Source organism: Meriones unguiculatus, chromosome 1 (genome assembly GCF_030254825.1).
Source record: "Meriones unguiculatus strain TT.TT164.6M chromosome 1, Bangor_MerUng_6.1, whole genome shotgun sequence".
In the NCBI taxonomy this organism is placed as follows: Eukaryota; Metazoa; Chordata; class Mammalia; order Rodentia; family Muridae; genus Meriones; species Meriones unguiculatus.
Window position 1 is genome coordinate 96,140,269 of NC_083349.1, and position 23,343 is coordinate 96,163,611.

The window sequence follows — 23,343 nt, forward strand, 5'->3', positions numbered from 1 at the left end:
GTGTATCCACAGACACATGGGGCCTGGAGAAATGGCTCAGCCGTTAAAGGATAGACTCACAACCAAAAAATAAAATTGCAGCAGCTGTCCCCCGTCCCTAATAACCAGAATAACCAACGAACAGAGAAGGAAATGTAAAAGTAAGGAGCTGCTGAGTAGCAAGCAGAAAAGGAAGCAGGCTGGAGCAGTCATTCTGCATGTCTGGGAGAACAAAGCCAGGTTGTGACATAGAGACACCCAGTAGCCTGCCAGGTCAAAAGTGGGGTTCAGCTGAGGGTGTACCTGCAGGGTGGGTGAGAGCCAGATGCCAGGGGTGAAAGAAGACGCTTAGTATTGTGCCACTTCTCAGGACCTCCTGGCCCTTCATATGAGGCTGGAGGAAAGGCAGTCAGCACAAGCTGACGTCTCAGGCTGGCATGAGAAAGCGATTCTGACTTTAGGGACCCTTGTTAATTTTTATAATAGGACCCACTGCCCAGGCTGAACTGGTCTCCAGACCCTAGCAAACATTATGTTTGGTAGCAAAATGTAACACACACACACACACTGGTGACTCAGGAACATATTATGTGAAACAACAACATAGCTATTTGTGCTGTCCTACACATATTTACTTTTTATGTGTGTATATGAATTTTTAACTTTTTCAGTATGAAACATACTTTTCACAAAACGCCAATTAACTGAACTTTGTCCATGTATGTGTGTGTGTGTTTGAAACAGGGTTTCTCTATGTAGCCTTTGCTATCCTGGACTCCTTTTGTAGACCAGGCTAGCTTTGAATTCACAAAGAGCCACCTGCCTTTGCTGGGATTTCAGGCATGTGCCACTGCGCCAGGCTTGCCCTAGTGTTCTTTAGTGCATGCTTCTAAGAATGATGCTACAGACAAGTAAACCAGCTGCCTAGGAGAGTGACTACTGCTTCCAGTGCTAAACTTAGAACTGTCCTCGAGGGTACTTCATAAAGAAAACGCTGTGGAATGTAGTACACAATTCCTTTACAACCTAGGCAGCCCACCATAATGGGGCTCTTCCAGAGGCTGTTTCTTATAAGGACATTAAAAAAAATGCTGATGGCATTATACCAAAAACAGTTTAGCAAAAGCAATTCTGTTGGGGCCGGTCTGACGCACTCCAGGTACCTGTGTTTTAGCAGCTCAGGCAGAACCAGCGATCAGCGTTAGAAAATCTGGAAGAGTGGAGAACTGCTTATCCTTCAAGCAATCTTCTCGGAATAGTGTTATTTCTCGGCGGGGCTCTTACATAAATATTTAGTAGTAGGACTTCAAACTGCACTCCCTCGATGGCTTGAAGGCAGTGTTCTTTGTTATCCTTTGAGTTTTGAGTCACGTGTCTTAACTGACTATCCAGGCCAGGGTGAGTCCTGAATCACCAGCTACCAGCAAGACAAGGACTATCTTCTGAGATGGCCCAGAGGCTTGGTATGCAAATGAACCAGCCAACCGGGCCCCCAAAGTCAACCTCATTTAGCATGGCTGAAGTAATGCCCATAGCCAAGCATGTTTAAGATTGGTCTAACCAGACCCTTGCCATGGCCAAATAAAATCTTGGCAAAACACCTGAGAATGCCTGGCTTTAAGCAATGCTACTGTCAGGATCCCATCCAAGACAAACGCTGTGTTAGTGCCAAGGTAACTGAATGAAGTAACTTGTACTGGGTCATTATTTATAAATCAGTGAAAATGCAGAGTGCCTATCAGAGATAATATTTTAGTTTTAGGACAGTTGGCTGATGGGCGTTCTTTCTGGGAATAATTGGCTACCGCGGCGAATTTATTTTCAGGTCACATCTAATTTGAGGTAATGAAACGTCATGTCCCAGTACAAGAATGTCTGGTTTTTGTTGTGGATGACAGCAGGGAGTTTGGGATTGACATCGGGATGCTTGCAAGATCATTAGGAAACAAGCCAGAGAGAAGTGAATTCAGAATGTGTCCCTGTTGTGCATGTCTGGACACCCATTTAACGGCCAGAAACCCCAACCCACTGCCATTCCCACCCGACAGAGTGGTTCTGTCGAGACAGGAACTCACACAAGTTCTCTCAGCAGCCCAGGCCAGGGACCACTTCAGGTCAGGAGCAGTTGCTCATCATTTGATATCCTCTTGAGGGCCGAACATTACAGTGGTTTGGGATGGGATAATGTAGCTAAAGTTTGCATGCCCCTGACATGTTTGAATTTGATATTTTGGTGAAACATGAATTTTATTTGCTGACAGTGTTAACCTGGAATGGAAAAGAAAACTGTTAACGGCCACAAGCATTTGCATCCTGTCTTCCATCATGAGGTGAAAAGAATTGTTTATATACATGAGAAATAGTTAGTCCCCCAACCCTCTGCTTAAGCAAGCTCCTAGGGCTGCTAAAAGGGTTAAAGATTAGAAAAACAGACATTTAGAGAAGTTAGGGTGAAATATCATTCTACATAATATCTCTACATATATCAATTTAGTGCATGATAAAACATTGCCAACACAAAGTGGGCATTTATTTATTTATTTATCTCATTTATTTATCTCAATAAATAAGATAGGGTTTAGTGAACATTTAGGAAAGAATGTTCAGTCTCCTTTCCCCACATCTATAAAAATTAATTCCAGCAGAACAAAGAGCTAAAGTACCTTCAGAGTTAGAGATGTAGCTCAGTGGTAGATTGTCTAGCATGTTTGAGGTCCTGGTTTCCATCCCTAGTCCTGCAGACAAAACAAACAAACAAACAAACAAACAAAAAATTAGCAACACTAACATAGGGAAATGTAGGTGAATGTTTCATTAATCTTGGAAGTAGCAAAGGAAACCTTAAAGAAAGCATTTGTTGTATTTGGCTACATAAAAATAAAAACTTGTTTGTCAAGCTAAAGATAGCATCAACAAAATGGCAAGTCCAAGGACAGCCTGGGAGGGAGACTCTGTAACTTAGTAACAGATAAAAAATTGAAACTACAAAACTCAGACCTTCTGGAAATAACAATAAACGACAGGTAACTGTAACTAATGGGAAGATAGTAATTAGAGCAGAGCAGTCACAGAAAAGCCCTCCACTGCAATAAGGGAACTAAAACTTAAGGAGGTTTGTTAAGGTTATTTTTATAAAACTGTGTTTGTTTGTCAGTTTCTCTAACTTGGCTATCACACAAATAATTCAGACTCTTTTATATTTGCTTAATAATAAGCGTCTCAACACAATAATTGAGCAGCTATTATGCAATTTTTAATCCTCTAAGCTAATTTGGCTTCCTCCCAGCATACATCCCAGGGATACTTGTACTCTGCAGCTCCTCTCTTGATCTCACTTTGACCTCTCCTGTGGCTCAGTCTCCTTCTTCCTCCTCCAACTCATCCTCTCTTGGTTGGAAGTCTAGCCCTATTCTCTCCCCTGCTCAATGACTGGCTGAAAACTGCTTTATTGGCATATCAAGGGACAACTGGGGAGCAGTGTTTAGACAACATTAAGACAGGAATTCTCAGAACAAGGTTTGCAACTAGATACGGGAGAGGGGCGTAAAGAAATCAACATTTTAATTACACAATAACCTTATGCTTACAGAGTTGTTGCTGTTGTTTTTTTTCCTCCCCCAGAAGCTAATCATAGTTGTCCAGGACTGTAATCCCAGCACCCAGAAAGCAGAGGTAGAAGAATCTTGGCACTTTGAGGCTAGCCTGCTCTACATAGTTAATTCTGGGCCAGCTAGAGTTATATTAGAGATTTAGGAATATTTAAAATATTCCATGAAAATTGAGTGGTGGTGGTACATGCTTTTGATCCCAGCACTCTGGGTGACAGAGGCAGGCAGACATCTGTGAGTTGGAGGCCAGCCTCCAGAGTGAGTTCCAGGACAGCAGGCTTACACTGAGAAACCCTGTCTTGAAAAACAAAACAAAGCAGGACCAACAAAGAACAAAAACAAAAACACAAGAACTCTCCACTAGGTAAAGAGAATTTTTGGTGCCATGTAAGTTGACCCTGTTCCTGGAGCAATCATGTGGCAGAAGCTATCAAGTCTCCCTGTGGAGGCAGGGTGTACCCTGGTTTATACAGCACTTTCCCCACAAGCACAGTTTTCAGTGTGAGCTACAACACACAACTTACTACTGAGATATACACTCATCATCCCAGGTCAAGAGTTCATGGTCATCTTCTGCTACGAAGTTGAAGGTTAGTCTGGGTTATACGAGACCTGTGTTAAATTTTTTTTTTCCCCAAGCAGATGTGGTAGAATGTCTTTAATGCCAGCACTCAGAAGGCAGAGACAGGTAGCTCTCTGTGTAGCAAGCTTTAGGCCAGCCAGGGCTGCACAAAGAGGTCTTCTCTAAAAAAATAAAAAAATAAAAAAAAGAAAAGAAAAGAAAGACAGACAGACTGTTGCCATGCAGCTTTAAGACTGTACTGATCCTGCAGAGGACCTGAGCTCAGGTCCCAGCACCCATATTAGGTGGTTCCCAATGGCCTGCCCAGATCCGGGGGATCTGACTTCCTCTTCTAGATTCCGCAGGAGCCTGCACTCACACGCGCATGAACCCACATGAAGACACAGATACACGCACAATTTAAAGAAGGTCTTAAATCTCTTCAATGTGCAAATCATCTAAGGCCGTGTAAAACTTGGAAATGCTGCCGTAGTGAGACAGTTGGACACGCATCCCGGGAGGCACGTGTAGGTTATATCTCAGTCTTTTATGAGGATAAACTTAAAAACGTGGGATGGCTGCCTATGGGAACGGACTGTAATAAGCCTGTTCATTTCTGAACTTAAAGAACATGGCAGATACACTGACACACAGCCATGGAGGAAGCAGGAGGCCGAAGCAGCGCACACACAGCAGGATTTCTATGTTCATACAGGTTCATCGATCCAGAAGAAACCGTACCATGTATGTCTGCGCTCTCTCTTGCTAGGAACATATGAATCCAGTGAACCGGGGAGGCAAACGTCTACTTTTGCTTTTACCAGATTCCTGTTGTTTAATTTACACATTTACACTCGTGCGTGCATTCGTGTATTTTGCTTCTATGTTTTTTTTTTTTAAACTTAGAATATACACAAGGAGATGAGAATATGTTCTTACATTTTAAATGACGACACCAACACGGAGCTGGACACGCTATTCTGCCGTGGCTTAGGCATCTAAATTGAGTGGTGTTCGGGCTACGAGATGGCTGAGTGGATAAAGGCCTCGGAGGCCTGATGGCCTCCGTTCAGTGCGTGGAGCCCACAGAAAGGTGAAAGGAGAGAACTCACTTCACAAGGCTGTGCTCTGAGCTCCACACGTGTGCCGCGGTGTGCACCCTCCCCCGTAGTACTAGATAAACTAAAAATTAAATGGGGGTGCATTGTTTGGTCCTTTCAGTTAGTTATTCCCTTAATAAGTATTGTTTGGCTGCCTTGCCATTCTGTGTGCTTGATATAGAAACGTGAATAGTATATAGAGAAAATTGTTTATTAAACCATTTCATTAGGGGCTTTGTTCATCTCAGGTTGACTTAACAAAATGCCACAGAGCAGAGGCCTTATGTAACAGGCAGTCATGTTCCCACAGCTCTGAAGGGCTCGTCTCTTCGCTTGGAGATGGCCACACTGAGAGAGTGGGCACATGTTCTTTATCCAGTGTGGATTAGGGCACCAAACTAGGAAGTGGGGTGGAGCTGGGAAATACACTTTGTTGATAATGACAATATTATCTTAGGTGGTAAAAAATATTGGACCACAAGATACAATAGACATGAAATTAGAAAGTTAGATCAACCTTTGCAGTCTTTTGTGTGTGTGTGTGTGTGTGTGTGTACATGTGTATACATACCCACATGTGTGCTCATATGCACAGACCAGAGGTCCATGTCAGCTGTCTTTTTCACTTGCTGAAAGCAGCTGCTCTTTGAGACAGGGTCTCTCACACAGCTCAGAGCCTGTCAATTTGGCTAGACTTGCCAGCCAGCATGCTCTGGAGTTCTGCCCGTTTCTGTTGCTGGAATTACAGGCAGGGACTACACGTGTTGGGGGATCAGATTCGTATTATCATGGTTGTAGAAGCACTTTATCTGTCGCTCTATCCCCCAAAATGAACGTCTTAATTTTAAAATGTTACACGCATGACGGTTTTATCCACGCACATGTCTGAGGATTGTATGCATGAGGTGCCTGCTGAGGCCAGAAGATGGCATCAGGTTAGGTTCTCTGGAACTGGAGTTACAGATAGTTGTGAGCTAGTGTGTGGATGCTGGGAATCGAACCCAGGCACTCTGGAAGAGCAGTCAGTGATCATAACCACTGATTCATCTTTCCAGGCCCCAAAATGAACTCTTGGCTCCATCTTATCCATATTAAAATTATAAAATGGGAGACAGTGAGGAGGAGACTAGAACAGGAAAGAGATTTAGAGCTGTGGCAGCACTGTGCCTATTCCCTACTGTGTGTGTGCTGTGTACACATGTGTGTGCATATGTGTACATGCCTTTGCACATGTACTGCATGTGTACTTGCATGTGCATGAGTAAGTATGTGTTTCTGTGTTTCTGTGTGGATTGAAGGTAAAAGTCACACAGGGCAAACTCATTCTTCCCCTTCCACCCCAAGCTTTCAAATGGAAACCCAGTTGGGGGGGAGAGCCATGCTGTGTCGTTTGTCACGTGACACAGTCTGTCACCCCAGAAGCCTGAGCGTGAAGTGATGGGTACATTGGAGCTTTTTTCCAGCAGTAGAGAGCCTGGTTGTGTGGACTCATGATTAAAGAGCAAACTGGGCTCTGACTATATGCTAGAATTGCTCATGAAGCAAGAAGTGTGGAATCCATGGCAGGGGAGGAGCGCGGTGCGGGCTTCAGAGTAGATGGCTGTGGCTTTTCCCGTAAATGTGATCCCTGAGCAAGCAGGAGTCTGTCCAGGCCGAGCTGCATTTGTGAACTTGGAGATTCACCAAGCCCCCCTGGTGAGCCTTTTGCGGATGCCAAGGGTTTACGATGCTATATTTTGGAAGGTTTTTCCACTTTAAAATTGTGCCTTGGCACCTCCAGGATTAGTCTCCATCTATCCAGAAAATGAAGCTGTCTCGGTGGAATGCACACTAGAGTGCTTTGAGGTTTTGCTAACCCATCACATCCCCGGGGGTGTGTGCATGCCTCTCTGCAGGTGTGGAGGAGGCCTCTTGGAGACCTGCGGGTCCCCTCAGCAGCATCTCTCTGCTGCGGGGTTTCTTCACTCCAAATTTACTTCAATGATCCCCTTTGGAAAGCTTTCCTTATCTCCAAGGCCAGGTTGATTACTTCTTCCTAGATGAGCCATCAGTCTCTGTTAAGGAGTTTGTAACATACGAGTCTTCCTTATTTGCTCATCTGCCTCTCCAGAAGACGATCAGTGCCCTGGAGGTAAGAAACGCTGTGTCCTGCTGGGTATGTTGGTACCCCAGCACTCAGGAGGCAGAAGCAGGAAGGTCGTGAGTCCTAGGGCTGTCTGAGATATGCAGCAAAAAGTTATTTCCAGGCTGAGGAGATGGTACAGAAGGTGAAACAGCTGTTAACTTAAGGCTGGCCACCTGTGTTTGATTCCTGGCACCCACGTAAAGGTAGATAGTGAGAACTGACTCCATAAAGCTGTCCTCTCTGCTGCCCATGAGCCACATCAGGTGTGTGACTGCCTAACCTAATTAGTAAGTGCAGTTTTTTTAAAGAAGCTGTCCCCCCAAAACCAAATGAAACATGTAAAGAACAAGAACAGACACAAAAAAACCTCCAAAAGAATAAATGGCGTACTTCATCCATTTATCTAATTAAAGATATATATCCTCCTTGCAATTTTATATTTCTGAAATTTAGAAAAGCTTCTGATGTATGTTATTGATTAATTGGCAAATTGGCAATCACTTTTTTTTTTTTTTAGTGCTGCATATTTTTGTTAGAGTCATAAGTAAAATATGTCTCACATTTGATGGTGACTTTTAATCAGTGAAATGTGCTGTGCCCACGTCGCCATCCTCACTAACCTGCAATGGGGCGGGTGTTCAATAAACACAGGAAGTGAAAAGATTTTGTGGGAGTCATGGATGCAGGAAGTCCATCAAAGGAGAGCAAAGCCATAGGCAGAAATCTGTCCAGACTCTAAATACCTTCCAGGACAATGGAGGGATATATGGGCTGGGGTAACCTCAGCTCCTGTGCCAACTAGACCACTATGCTACATTGCTGGCTCAATCCACAAAGGATTTGATTTGATTATTTTATTTTACTTTTTACTAACATTGGCTATCTAGAGCAGGTAGTCCCCCATAGAGAAGGCCCTCTAGAAATCGGGTCCTTCTCCACTGGGTGTCTTGTTCTCTCAGGACCTCCCACCCTCTGTCAGCCCAAAATGTCGTCTAAATTAAAACAGTTTCTCTCTTTTCAAAACTCTGTTTTCTGTGAGTTATAGTCGATGGAGAAAGACCATGACTGCTGGTGACGTCTGGCCCAATACCTGCTGAACTAACAACCTTTGAGAGCCAGCTAAGAAGGGAACAAACACAGACAACTATGTTCTGGAACAAAAATAACAGACGCCCTGTTTGACTAACATTTCTACAACCATGAGGCTAATGACTTCCTGAAACCTGCAGCCAGCCTTGCACAAGCCCATGCCCTCTCCATGCTGCTCAGTTCACACACAAGCCCTCGCCTGCGAGTGAGAGAAGGCCAGCACTATTCTGAGTCTCGCGGCCTCTCTCTGTCTGTTGAGCCAGCAGGGTTTTTCCTATGCCATTCCAGTTTAAATGGTTGCTTGGGTCCTACCCAGCGTCCCCCACTCCTGCATCTGGCCAGAAGGGCAATACAGCGTGCAGAGGCCTCTGTGTGGGAATGGTTCCCACTGCTCCAGCTTACACTATACTGGTGGGCCTCGGCCGCTGTCACACTGAGGCGCGCAGGAGGTGGAGGGTGTGAGACAGACCCTGGGCTAGACGTCCTTTTGGCTGCAACCTTGCCTGAAGGAAATGAAGCATCTACCCTGATGGACAGCTGCCTCTCTCTACCCTAGGGAACCACTGGATTGCTGCCTACATCAGGTAGAGCTGTCTGCTTCTTGCTGCAAGTATAATTTAAATGTGAGACTTTAGTGATGTTAACCAAACATTTCTCAGTTGCAAGAGGCAGAGCGCCAGCTCTGACTGGTCTTAGGAAAAATGGAAATATCCTAGTTGAGTGGAGCTGGGCTGAGGAGCTCAAATCATGTCAATCCCCACTCCTTTTCCTGTTTTCTCTCCTCTCTGCTTTTCCTGGGAAGGCCTCCATTCACAAACATAGGCAAGAAGCCTCAGTATGGCCCTCCCATCCATGGTCTCAGAAAGTTCTCTCTCAGAGATGATATTAACATTTCCCCCCCCCCCCCCAAAGATCCTGTGTATCCTTAACATGTGACCCTCCTGGACTCATGGCTGGGGTGTTCAAAACAAAATTGTAAACTCACTTAAAATACTTAAAATATTCTGAGATTATTTTTGTGATTTTTTTTTGGTAGCTTAATTGCTAGGGTGGAGTTTGTAGGTGATGATGAACACGGTGTTACAATATCAAAAGGTTTGACTGTGGTTGGTCTAGATGCACAAATATCCTGCAATGAACAGAGAGACAGAGACAGAGAAAGACAGGCAGAGATAGAAAGAGACAGGCAGGGAGACACAGAGACGAAGAGGCACAGGGAGACGGTGACACAGACCAGAATTCCTATTAGGAAGGAAGAACAGAGCAATGGAAGTTGTTCACTGTTCCCACCCCCTTCTCCAGCCCCACCCACCATGTACTGTTGTCCACTATCACGGAACTTGACGACTTTCCTCCAGGTCTCCCAGCTCCCTTCTTACCTCCTTCTGGAGTGGCCTTGCTTGGACATTCCTGCTGCCATGCAGAAACCAGCTCATGGCCGTCTCCTTTGTGAAGCTCTTCTTGACCCTTCTCCACAAACAGGGTTTATGTTCATATCCAAATTCACTGCCCTTTGAGGCTACAGCTGAGGCCCCTAACACCTCGAGTCCTGTGGTCCTGCCATACTGGCCTCCTCACATCTGGGTGCACATCTGGGCTGGGCTGGAAGCAGTTTGCCATGTGTTGTGTTGGCTGAGTCCTCAGAGGTGTAAAAGCCATCTCATCCAAAACAAACAGGAGTGCTGAGGAAACACCGATCAGGCGGAGGCTGCAGGGGGTGGGGGAGGTATGCAAGGACATGGCCTCCCACAAAGCTCCAATTAGCCCCCAAATTATCTCCTGTGTCACGTGTGCAAGGATTTCTAACCAAAATTTGCTGGAAAATGGATTCTCAATGCTTCTGTCTATTTACCTAATACTTAACCCAAGGATAACAGCACACATACAAATTTAAAATAAAACACATGTTGGTTTTTTTTTAAAATAAAAATTTGAAACAGATGGTCTCTTTTAAGACAAATATTTATTCCCCTGACATTTTTTTCACTTACATGTTTATATTTTTAAATATAGGCTTTATGCAAAGACCTTAGCGATGTCACGATAATAAAATCCATGTTTTTCGTAATTGTCTATTTCCTAGAAGAGCAGGACTGCGAGCTGCCTCCAGAAGCTGTCTCTGGCATCCCCCTCCTCCAGGCAGGACAACGTGCAACCAGCTGAGACCAACTGGTGTTTATTCTGTTTATTTTGGAGCGTTTTGAGGAAGGAAGTTATAAACTCTTTCTGACTCCGCCGGGAGATGGATCCTGAGCTGAGTGAAGAGCTCTTGGATAGGACAGAGTTCAGGGCCAAGCTGCTGCTCATGGTTGCCTCCGCAGTGTCACCGGTCCAGGATTTGCACTCTGCCACTGTCCTCGTATGTTAATTTGAGTTCATGTGTCTCCTTTTGATGGGAACAGCTCTAGTCTTGACTGGGTTCCTCAGTTTTTCTCCTTTTATGGTAAGTGAATAGTCAAAAAGAAGAATCGGATGTGTGAGATGTTTAACGAGAAAAGGGAACATTTACTGTTGGCAAGAAGCAGCCAGGTGTCCTTAAGAAATATCTGAAGCAAACTGGCTTTTCTGTGTTTTTGTATCAGTTAGCTTCTGCTGTGTAACACAACATCTGAAAATATATTGTCTTAGTTCTAGTGAGATGGCTCAGTGTTCGCTGCCAAGCCTCAAGACCTGGATTCGATTTTCAGGCCCTCTATGGTGGAAGGAGAGAACGGACTCCCCCATTGTCCTCTGACTTCTATATCTGCACCACGGTATGAAAATATGTGCACATATAAACATCGTAACTAAGCAAAGATAAAAATAAAAATTGTTTTAAAATGTATTGGGTTAAAATAACAGAACATCATTTCTTACTAGTCTGTGGGCGAGGTAGGCAGATTGGAACGAGAGTGAATTGTCTAAGACAGCCCCCACTCAGGTCTGCTGGTTGGTTCTGTGTCAGCAAATAAAACATGTCTGTGTGCTTCTCATTATCTAGCCTGCTGGCCTGGGCTTATTCACAGAGTGGTAGTTGCAAGTTTCTTAAGAGTAGAGCGAATCCCAAGTGATTCCAATGCTTGTTATCCCATCAATCAAAGCAAGTCACGTGGCCAGCCCAGGGTCATAGCAGACAGGAACATATAAGTGCGGAATAGGAGGAGGCCATCTTTGCAAGCCTACCTAGTTGTTCTTAACTATTTACCCGATAACTAAATTCACATGAGATCACCATTCCATTCCAACCTTAAACCGTTCCAAAGATCGTGTTAAGCTTATAATGAAATCTGAATTCCTTGTGAGGGCTTACAAACTCTCCATGGTCTGGGCTCTGTGTCTCCTATTTTATTTCATTGTTTCTTCTTACCTTCTTTTACCTTCTAAAGCCAGTCCTATTGGTTTTCTGTCTGTTCTGATTTTGAGGTAGGCTGGCCTTGAACTCACTATGTAGCTGAGGGTGATCTTAAACATCAGATCTTCTGTCTCCTAAGTATGGAGAGTGCATCTGGGTTTTTTAGGTGGTACTGGGGACCTAATCTAGGGCTTTGTGCATGCTAGTCAAGGACTCTTCCAACTCACCTATGCCCTGAACGCAGCCACAGTAAAGCCTTTCACCTCCCATTTGAAACTTGTGTATTGGAAGTTCACTCCTACCACTCACATCTTTATAAGATTGGTACTTCTCTCTCATTCCAATTTTGGCTTAAATGTCATTGTTATCCCTCAAAAGGCAGACAAACCCTGATCATCCACAGTCAGGCACTTATCAGTTTTCTATCATTAAATCATCCTCATTCTCCACCATCTTCCAGTAGCATAGTGTTAGTTCCAGGGCAGGACCTCAAAGTCTTGTCTGCTGTCACCTCTCTAGCGTCCAGAACATCACTTGGGAAACAGTGTGAGCGGTAACTGTTTTCATTGCTGTGACCAAATGCCCAAGGGAAACTGTTTAAGGAGGAGAGATTTATTTTAGCTCATGGTTTCAGACGCTTCAGTTTATCACAGCAGGAGTCATGGGGCCTGGAAGAGCAAAGCAGTTCACCCCATGGCGGGCAGAAAGCGGGGTGCGGGGAGAAAGAACTAGCTGGCTCTCTCCCCTTTTATTCTTTTTCCACCCAGGCCCCTGCCCTATTGGGTAGCATTGCGCACTCAGGGCAGCTTATCTGCCATTAACTAACCTCTGCTGGAAGGACCTTCCCAGACACACCCAGAGCTGGCTTCGCTAGTCTCCAGAGTGTCTCAGTCCAATCAAGTAGAAGAACATGACCCGCCATGGCAGAGGGCACTCAAGGAAGATTCCTATGTGATCTTTCCCATCTTTATTTCTTCTTTGTTTTTGATTGCATTGTCAAACAAACAAGCAAACAAGCAAGCAAGCAAACAAACAAACAGGAAACATCTCTCTTGTTCAGGCATAATTTAATCTGTCTCCTTCCCGAAAACCATTCTCTAGAACAGGCACTTACAAACCAGCGTGGGTATTCCTGAATGAACTGCCTGAGAATCTCCATCTGTGCTGGTTTGCTCCAAAGAAACAAACTCCAGGAACAGAAAGTTAAGATTGCGCAGTGATAAATTACGACCATGACTCCTTTCTTTTCTTTTTCTTATTTTGGCAATAGCATTTACAATGTGACCTTGCCTTAAAAATATTTTAAAAGTTAAAAAAAAAAGTCAAATCAAATAGCACCAGAGGACTTGTAATGAAAAGCAACAGTTGCCTGTCCTTCCCGCCCGTCTCCCCTGCCTCCCTCTCTGCTACTGAGGGTCTTGTTTTATCTGTTCCCGTTTTAGTTCTAAAGCATATCTAAATGGTGTGCTTATACCGGTCTCCTTTGATTTATCAACTTCAGACGCTGTCTTCTGCCTTCGGGCTATGATGGATGAGGATCTAGTCCTCCCTCGCTCTCTTTCATGTTGCAGGGCTTTCCTCAGTGTCTGGGGAGCCAGGGCTGTCTGTTCATGGGTGAGACTGAGAGACCTGAAGGTCAGTAGCGCTATGTGCTTACTGGTGACCCCTGGGATGCTCTGGCCACCTTGCTGTGGCCGCCAAAACTGCAAGGATATTGAGGGTTGTTTTTTTTTTTTTTTTTTTCCTTTTTTCTTTTATCCTGGGTGGTGACATTTTTCCGGAGAAGACTTCATCTCCTCCCTCTCGGTCTGCTCTGCCCTCTGCCCACTCTTTCCTGTTCTGGCCACGGGTTTAGTGCTATTTACTATTCTGCGCACAGACCTGAATCAGTCCCCCTTCTCATTTTCATCACTCTGCCTGCTCTGTGAGGCAGCCCCTTTTCAGGGTCTAGCCAGGGTGGTGGCTGCAGCTCTTCCGGGAAGTCCCAGGCCAGGATCCTGTTCTGCCTCGTCATCAGATTCCCTTCTGTTGGCTTTAAGTTTTCTGGAAATGGCCTGACATTCTTCTGCTGATGAACTGACTCCTCTTGTTCCTTTGAAGGCGTTCATGCCTTTTAAAAGTCACATTTTATGGGCTGGAGAGATGGCTCTATCCATTAAAGACAAAGGCTCACAACCAAACATTACATGCTCTGCAGGTTTAAGGGCAAGAAACTGAACATCAGTGTTTGTCTGTTGCTGTGCAATCTTGCCTACCCCCACTTATGAGCTATTTACAGAGTTTTGTTCTGAAAAGCTTGTGATTTCCTTGGTCTATCTGCAACAAGGTGCACTTTCCTATCTTGTCCCCATGCAGCCCTGGCCTTTGCATGTGGCTGCCGGACTTCTCTATGTCTCCTAGCTCTTGCTTATTTTCACATGCTGACCTGCCCACTTGATGCCATCAGCAGATTCTGTAAGAGCCTTTGATCAGAGGAGCAAACTGGGTTTCTTTCATCAACCCTGAGGCTCCCTGATGCTGGGGTCCACCTCTCTGTCAAACTGGGGAGACCCAAGGTTGTGAATGACAACTTCCTCATTAAACAAAGGAAACTGCCTCCCTCCATCTTTTCTGGCACCAGATGAACTCAAAAAGTGGACATTTGTAAGCACAAGAGCCTGGGGTTGGGGTGGGACGACCAGGGGGAAGTCGCAGCAGTGTGGGAGATGGCTGGCTTGCCTGGCTGTCAGTCTGAATGAACCTTGGAAGTGCTCTCTCTAACCTGTGTTGAACAGCTTAGATATTTTCTCTTTTTCTGTAACAGGACGGTGCTGTCTGTATTTCATGGGGCCTACATAGGTGAACGAATCAGCCAGAAACCTTTCACCTAGAGACCTCTCACCTCACAGAGTGAATGCTTGCCCTCTGAGCAATAATAATAAGTGAGGGTCCAGAAAATGCAAGTGCCAGAGTTGCTGGGCTCAAGAACATATCATACAGGGACGTAAGCAAAGCCTTGCTTCCAGTACTTACTGGAAGCTCTAAGAAGAAACTCACATACCAGGCTTGGCATTATGCCAGGTGATGACAAGGCTATGGTCAGAAGGAGAAGAGCTATCATCACAGCCAATAGTCCCAAACTAGAAAAAGTACTTAAACACGCAACAATAGTAAACAAGCTAAGATAGTTATATACAATAACAGATAACCATTACTGTTTGTCTCGTTGTTTTCTGTCTCCAACCCTCCTTCTCCCCTTCTTTCTCTCCCTCATTCCCTACCTCCCTCCTTCCATTCTTCCTCATGATTCAGTTGTGTAATATAAGTTGGTTTGGAAATTACTATGTAGATTACCCTGGCCTTGAACTCACTGACTTCCTTGCAATCTTCCCAACTGCTAGGATTTCAGCCATGTGCCATCATACTGGCTTATCATCAACACTAACTGTTGTAGAACAGTTTTAGGAGAAATCTGTAAGACGGTGTATGGTAGGATTCCACTTTAATTCAAAGCCTGTCACAGCTACTGATACCCTCCTACTCAAAATGGGCCTACATTCTGATGAATCCACTCAAGTGCACTAACCAGTTAGACCTCCTTGCTTGGAAACACAGAATATGAGTTGTTCTTCCTTGTGATTGCACAGTTGATTGGGAGCCCTGGTGCAGAATTGTGTAAGAGGACCACGCCATGTATTTCCAGTCCAGAAGTTCAAAATCAGACATTTTAAATACAGTTTCTACCAAGACCATCTTGCTTTTTATACTATTGTAGAGCAGAACAAAATCTAAGTTGAACTACTGGAAGCTGGAAACTGCATCTACACACCCTATAAATTTTTTTCTTTTCTTTCTTTCTTTTTTTTTTTTGTGAGTACTCTCAAATGATACACAGTCTTTTTCTATTCTGAATTTTATGTTTTCATCATTAAGGGAGAATGTTTTGTTTCCAGTGAATTTCCTTTCTTCTTTTATTTAAAAAAAAATGTACAGGGGCTGGGAACGTAGCTCAGTTAGTAGATGGTTTGCCTTGTGTGCAAGAAACCCTGGATTCAATCCCCCAGCACCGCATAAACCAGGCTTGGGAGAGCACTACTATAATCCCAGAGTCTTAACAGAAAAATCAAACAGAAGAAAACGACATGCAGTGTATTCATAGCGCACAAGAGGCTGCAAGTGCAGAGTCGTTACAAATTTCAAAAAGGCACTGAAAATGAATGAACTCGACCAGGCTGAGGAAAAGCCAACTGCCAGAAATATAATCAAAAGTCCTTTCATTTTTACTTGACCATAGAGTAAGAACATATTATACAAACATGTATGATATTGGAGATTGCATGTTAAGTTTGAAATTGAAAAACGTGACATCTGAAAAAATAGAAATACGTAATTATTGATTTTTTTCTTTCAGACCTCATTACTGCTTGACTTTGGAAGCAGAAAGTTGACACCTTTCTTTTGCCCCAACATGTCAGTGTGGAGTCTTGCATTTCATACTGTGATGTGCTCTACAGAATTCAACCTTGACTCTTTTCACTAAGAGCAATAGCTTTATTTAGTTTTGTAATGGAGAACAGCTGTTCATGACTGAACATGGATAGAATCTTTGTGCGATAGTTTTTACATGTAGCGTAACCAGTCCTGGGATATTTGTAGAATTCTGGGATTCTAAGGTTGCAAAATGTAGTTTTTAGGACTGAACCTTTGGCTCAAAAAAATTCTCTTTTTGACACAGGTTAATTGAGAAAGTTGAGTTTTTAGAGCTCCATGTATGCCATAATATTAATTGAGAAAGGCGATCTTCGTAAAATTAGAATCTTTTGAGGACATCCCTTTTTCACAACAGAAGTTTGGACAGAGCAGTTTAAATCTCTTTCACTTCTGAAAATTGATTTCGGCCTAGGGAAATGGACCAGGTTACTTTTTATCAACAGAGTTTCTTGAGACATAATTTCATGAAGAGTTAACAAACTAAATAGCCCATGTGTTTATGTGTGAAGAGTCTGATAGAGAATGTCCAAAAGAGTTTCATTTTACTGAAAAGGCTGTTAACACGTTGATTCATTTTTGCTGGTGAGTTAGGGTGAGTATGTTTGTTGGCTGATATGAACACTTAGTAAGTTCTTAATTGTTCCTCCATCCCATAATCAAGAGATGCCAACATCATTAATGCGCCTCCATTTACCCAGTCAGCTGAGTGTTAAGATTGCTTTGTATCTAGCTCATCAGGCAGCATGGACTCCCTAATCATCTCAGCCATGGGAGTGCCCCCAGAGGTTCATGCTCTGGTCTACATTTTTAGTACATCGTTTTCAAACTTCTTGGTGAATTATTTAGCATCCACAATGACCCACATTTTGTCACCCTCGTTCATAGCTGGGCTTACTGGTGTTGATCTGTCTGCATTAAATGTTTCAAGACTTGCCAATACACAAGGCTGAGTCATTTCCTGAAATTGTGCCCATGATGGACACCATGCCTCGAAGTGCTCCAATCATATCCAAGTCTCTTTGGAACCGTAAATAAATACAGCAGACTGGGTGGCATTATTCAAACTGGGCTCCCACAGGCTTCCCTAGGAAATGCCACAAATGATTCAACTTTTTCACACACTTTCCTGCAGCTTTTCAGCCATGTTATTACCATGCTGAGCAACAGCGTTTCTGTTTAGTCTTCCCTTCACAGATACTCGTTTTGTTCAAGCCGTGGATTCCTGTCCTCAGGATAGATACTCTATTAGAGACTCGCTGGTCTAAGAGCCCTGCAGCCCTCCCTCCATCTCCGCCCCACTTCACTCCACAGTGGCAATGTTTGCAATAAACCTGAAAGAGAAAACTCTGAAATCCAGACCTTTGTTTTAGATCATGACATTTACATATCCCGGGAAGGCTTCTTTGATTGTATTCTTTTGATACCGCTATATTTTACTTGCATGTCAAAATGTCAAACTTGGAAGAATGTTTTGAAAGCATGATAAAAAGGCTGTATTCTATTTCCCCTCAAACATGCAAGCCACGTGTGTGTGTGTGTGTGTGTGTGTGTGTGCTACAGTTTCTTCTCTTTGGGTTGTATTACTTATATCTAAGTGGGCTGGACAAATATATATATATATATATATGCATACATATCTATTTATGTGTATATATGTATATATATCTGCTTTTCATTCTTTCAATTTTAAAAGGCACACACATGGTTATATATGTATAAATGTTAACAATTACTTTCTTCTTGACTCTAGCATGGTCTAAGGTAGTGGTCAGTGACTTGACTTTCAGGCTCAGGGTGGGAAGCCAGCACGAAACTATGGGTTGTGTGACAACATGGAAACTGCTTAGCAACAGTGAGCTCACTAAATAGGATGCTACTCCACAGATTCTCCATTTTTGAAGCCTACCAGAGCTGTGATACACACATTAAAAACAGTGTGTGCTTGAAGTGTGAAGCGTGGTGCATTTTCATGGATAGAACATAGCGGAAAGTTCTGAAGCTACTTCTAGTCAAGAGCTTTGAATTTTTTTTTTTTTAAGGAAAGATATTGTGCAGGTTCGTATAAGAACTAGTCCACTTATAATTTTTTTGAGTAATTAAGATATATATGCATATACATTTTCATATATTTGTTTAAAAGATCAACAGCATCCTGGACCAAACAAATCAACAGTGTCCTGGTGAGAGTAGGCCTGTAGACCTCCGGTTGGCATCTCTGCTGTGCACGTTGTTCTGGATGTGTGTCAGCTCACTCATACAGTTCTCCATTTTGAGGTGTGGGAAGTGGATCTCTGCTTCACGATCTCAGTCATGGTTGACCAGTGTCTCTCCCTGCGATGTCGGAAGTGGGACAGGGAAATACTCCTCAGACAGGCAATGGTGCAAGTCCTATTCTACCTTATTGATAAGTGATCAAAGAAAACTTTTGTGCAGAGAAAAGAACAGGTATGCAGAGAGAGAGAGAGTCAACAGAGAATGTGTAGTGAGGGCTCAGGCAATTGTCTTGGTTCTCCAAAGTCTAGTTCTTGGCTCCAGTCCATCCTGAGGTCAGTAAATAGTAGGAAGATAAATGCAAAGATAATTGTGCCAATAGGCCTCCTATGGAATGCAGGAGGCGTAATCGGGGAAGGAAACCAAATGCTCCTAATGAAAGGCAAAGGCTGGCTTTCAAGTGGACAAGGGTTGCCATGTGAGTGGGCTGTCCAGCTGGAGCCAGTGAGCCAGGAGAACTGGGAAGGCTTAGCAGGCAAGTAAAAGATGGATGTTCCAGGTGGGCTCAGCGCATTATACCTTGTGCATCTTGGTCAGCTTACCCAGGAGCTGTGCGCATTGATGAATCTCTGTATCTGTACATGTGTGCCCAAAATGCCCCTGTGTGTGTGTGTCTCTGTGTGTGTGCGCTCCTCCCAAGGTGACCCTCTGTGTTGGGAGAGAGGGTCAGGGTAGAAGTCTTAAAAATCTGGTAGTTGTAGTTACCCATCTGCTGTTGGTCTCTGTGCGTGTGCTATATGTGTGTACGTACATTGAGTTTTTTTTCCCTCTATCACTCTCCATCTCTTAAAAATATTTATTTTCATTTTTTACGTGTGAGAATGTTTTGCCTGCATGCATGTGTGGACACGACATGCATGCTGGATGGCTCTGAGCCACCGTGTGGGCTCTGGGAACTGAAGGATGGTGCTCTGCAAGAACAGCAAGCGCTCTTAGCCAGCAAGTCATCTTTCCAGCCCTCCACCTCGTTTTCTGAGACAGGTCTCTGATGGTACCTGGAAGTTGTCAATTGGCTAGACTGGCTGTCCAGTGCGTTCCCGGAATTCTACTGTCTCCACCTCCTAGCACTGGGATTTTAAGTACGTGCTGCCATTCCTGGCTTTTTGGATGGTGCTGGTGGTCAATTGCAAGTCTGCGTGTTTATGCAATAAGTACTTTACCCACAGAGCCATGTCTCAGCACTGTTATTATTTATTATTTGTTTTTGCCACCCTGGGGATGAAACCCACATCTTTGCTCATGCTAAACCGGCACTCTATCACTGGTCCACCCCCGTCTCATCTGCTCACTGCACCACTGGCAGCTTGACCTGGGCTAGGTTTGAGACTGGCAAGCCTGGACTGCTTTCAGCCTTTTGACTCCCCTTCCACACATTTATATTCTCAAAGTTTGCCGTTGACCCAAAGGACAGTGACATGAGCGGATCACACTCTGTTGACTTGAGTGCTTGTGTTGCTGCAGCGGGAGATGCCGGGCGGGAACACCGAGAGGGTGTTTCTGATTTTCTTCCTTGAAATTCCTTTCCCCAGAGGCCTCTAGGTTCCGGAAGCCCTTGTCATCTCCTCATTGAGGCAGATGAGGATGAGAGCTCTGTTGGGAAGCATTTCCACTTAATCAAGGCCAGTCATACCCAAGCTCTAGGATTAGCCTGAGAGCTGCAGATCTGCACAGTTGCTTGGGCAGCCTGTTTTCTGTCTTCACTACCTTGTTATCTGGCCCTTCTCTGAATTCCTGTAGCTTTTCCAGGACTTAAGCAATGAGATTAACAGCTATCATTTTTTGAATGCCTACCATATGCTAGACTCTCTAGTGAATCTTTCACAAATATTATTGATAATAACAACAACAAAGATAACTAATATTTAGTAAGCATTTACTGTGTGCTAGGCACCATGCCAAGTCTGGTTCGTGTATCAACTCACCAAGAATCCTCTCAGTACTCAGGAGCAATGTACTCCTCAGTATTTTTTTTTTTATTTTATTTTTTTTACATATAACAATGTATAGTAGAACTGGGATTTAGATGTAGCTTGGTCTGACTGCAGGGCCTACCCTCCTACCCCCGCTTGTGGTGTACTCTTGCTCAGTCGTGTTCTAACTAGGCCAGTGTCATCGAACATCCCAAGATGGGCTGGGCAGATAAAACAAAGCTGGCTAGTGCAGAGCACATGTGGTTCTAGCTCTACCGCTTACTAACGCTGAGGTGGAGTGGAGTGTATGGGCTGTAGGGGAGCTAGGGACCTCCTGGGAGCTTCGGTCCATCTGCAAAATGGACATAATAGCATTACTTCCTTCCTAAGGGTTAAGTGAGTTACAGAAGAAGCATAAAGGGGAGGGGTGCTGGACGCTGAGGGAGGTGCTTGATGCTTTTCTAAGCTGGTAGCTCTGATATGGGACAAGGCTGCAGGAAGGGCACATCACGGGAAGCCAAACAGTGTCTGATGAGAAGTCTGCTGACGCCACCCCTGACTGAGAGCAGCATTGTCTGGGTTAAGTGACCTCCACCCTACATAGACCATGGTGGAGAAGTGGACACTCTTCTCTTCATCTATGAATTTTGGAATATCAGCCTGTGTGCAGAGGTTTGACTTCCTGTGGGGTGCCCTTTCAATGCCATCTCACTACTAGTAAATATATACAACTATGTTGGTGACCTAGGCACTGTGGTGGCTTTGAAGCTCTTTAGGCATTCTTCCCACTAGAAGGTAGCATTGAGTGGTCTACCCTCAAACACGGAACAAAGGCAGTGACTCACTTCTCCTGAAGACACAGTGGAGAAAGTGATGCTCAGCGTCTTCAGAGGCTGCTGGGGGCGGGGGGGTGTGTGTGTCTGCTCCAGTTGCTCCCTCAGGAGAACCAGCCACCATGCTGGGATTAGGTTTTGGTGAATGTGGAGAGACCACGTGGCCCTTTGGATCTCAGCCGTGGCTAAGCTCCTTGCTGACAGCCAGTGTCAGTTTTCAGATGGCTGAATGAGACCTCAGGTGATTTGGTTCAACCTTCAAGCTGTTTTTTCTAGCTGACAGGTGGTGCAGGGTCAAGCCGTTCCCCTCCAGCTTTGCCCAGTTGCTGCCATAAGCGATATAAATGCTGTTGCTTCAAGCTGTGAGGTTGTGGGGCGTTTTGTTATACGCAGCGAAGTGGAATGAGCACACGCATAACGGAGCACCAACAAGTGTTGGACGCAGCTCTACCTGCTCATGCTCTGAAATCATATTGCTGTGTCTCAAATCTTCCTTCTGCTGGCAAGTTCCATAGCCTGTTGAGACTGGTTTGTCCCCCGTGAGACGGTGATAATAACCATATTGATTATGGGTGTTGTATTAGCTTTCTAGGGTTGCCATAACAAAATACCACAGTCTGGGCAGCTCAAACTACAGAACTTTCTTTGTTCTTGAGCTGGAAGTCTCAGGCAAAGTACTGGTAGAGTTGGTGTTTTCTGAGGCCCCTCTTCTGGGTCTTCAGAAAGCCATTTTCTCTGTGTCTTTCTGTGTGCATGCATGCTTATGTCCACTTTTCTTCTTAAAGGAAACATGCCATACTGCTTAGAGCCTACATCAGAACACCTAAGACCTCATTGCATGTTCCAGAGGAGATCTTGTCTCCTCTCACTTGAATACTGAAAGGACCAGCTCTCCACTAAACACAGTATGACCTGTGGGGCTTCACTTTTGTGGCGGCGGCAAGGGAGTCCTTTCCGAAGGGTGGTAGGAACTACTTCCTGACTCTTTGGTGATTGCTTCTTCCTTTGGGGAGCCTTGGAGGGCCTCCTGGATTGAGCCTGGGGGAGCACCCTGGAGTGTTCCAGTCAAGGAGAGGCAACTGTGTAGACAGCAGCAGTTAGTGTCTGGGATTGCTTGCATGTTCCAGAAATGACCCTGGCATCTGTCCTACCACACACAGTTTGGAAAAGGTATTTTAGAGTGAAAGTCCTGATTCAGAAAAACCTTTCTGCCAAGTCCTTTGTTTTCCTTTTGTTGCCACGGTGTCTGGGGCTGAAGTTTGAAAATGGCATTTTCCTGGGAAGGACTTTTTTATTTTTATTTTTGGAAATGTATCATGTAAAACAAGATCACCAGCGGGCCATTGGCATAATGTCCCCAGCTTGGAAAATAGCAGGTGGGGGAAGGTCACTCAGAGTGGGAAAAGGAGCAGAAACACGTTTGGAGGGAAGGTGGGAGGCGACTAAGGGGTCAGCATACGTGGGTTGTAAGCTCATGGCTCAGATTCATTCCAATGGGCAGCCGTTATGATGGGGAAAGACTGAGAGATCAGGCCTCAGAGCCAGGCTGTGGCAATGTTCCCGGAGACCCTGTTGGCAGCAGCGCTATGTCTGTGTCCGTTACAGCGAGAGCATGTTCTTGGGCTGCTGTTGTCATCACTGCTTAGTTTGTGTAGGTGAGAGGGCAAATGTGATGGGGCAGGAGCCACGCCTCCTCATTTCTGATGACAGCGACTTCTACGGCATTTACTCTGGAGACTTCAAAAAGGTTGAGCCTCGTCTTCTCTCTTGGGCCTGAAGGGTCCTCAGTGTAGGACACTGCCCCTCCTCCACCTGAGGGTTCTTGGTGCTCAGGGCCTGTTCTCATTCTGCTTTCCAGAAGCACGTGTGTGGGAGGAGCCTGGTTTGTGGAGCTGACCCAGTGGCCTCTCCACCCCCATTAGCAGCACAGACACAGGCTGCCCTGTCACCACCTCCTTCCAGGCCCAGGGCCCAGGCAATGACTGTTGCCAAGTACAATTTCTGTGGCAGGGAGGCTCTTTGTAGAGCTGGCTTCCATCCTTTGGGCTCCTCGGCCCTGGCCTCC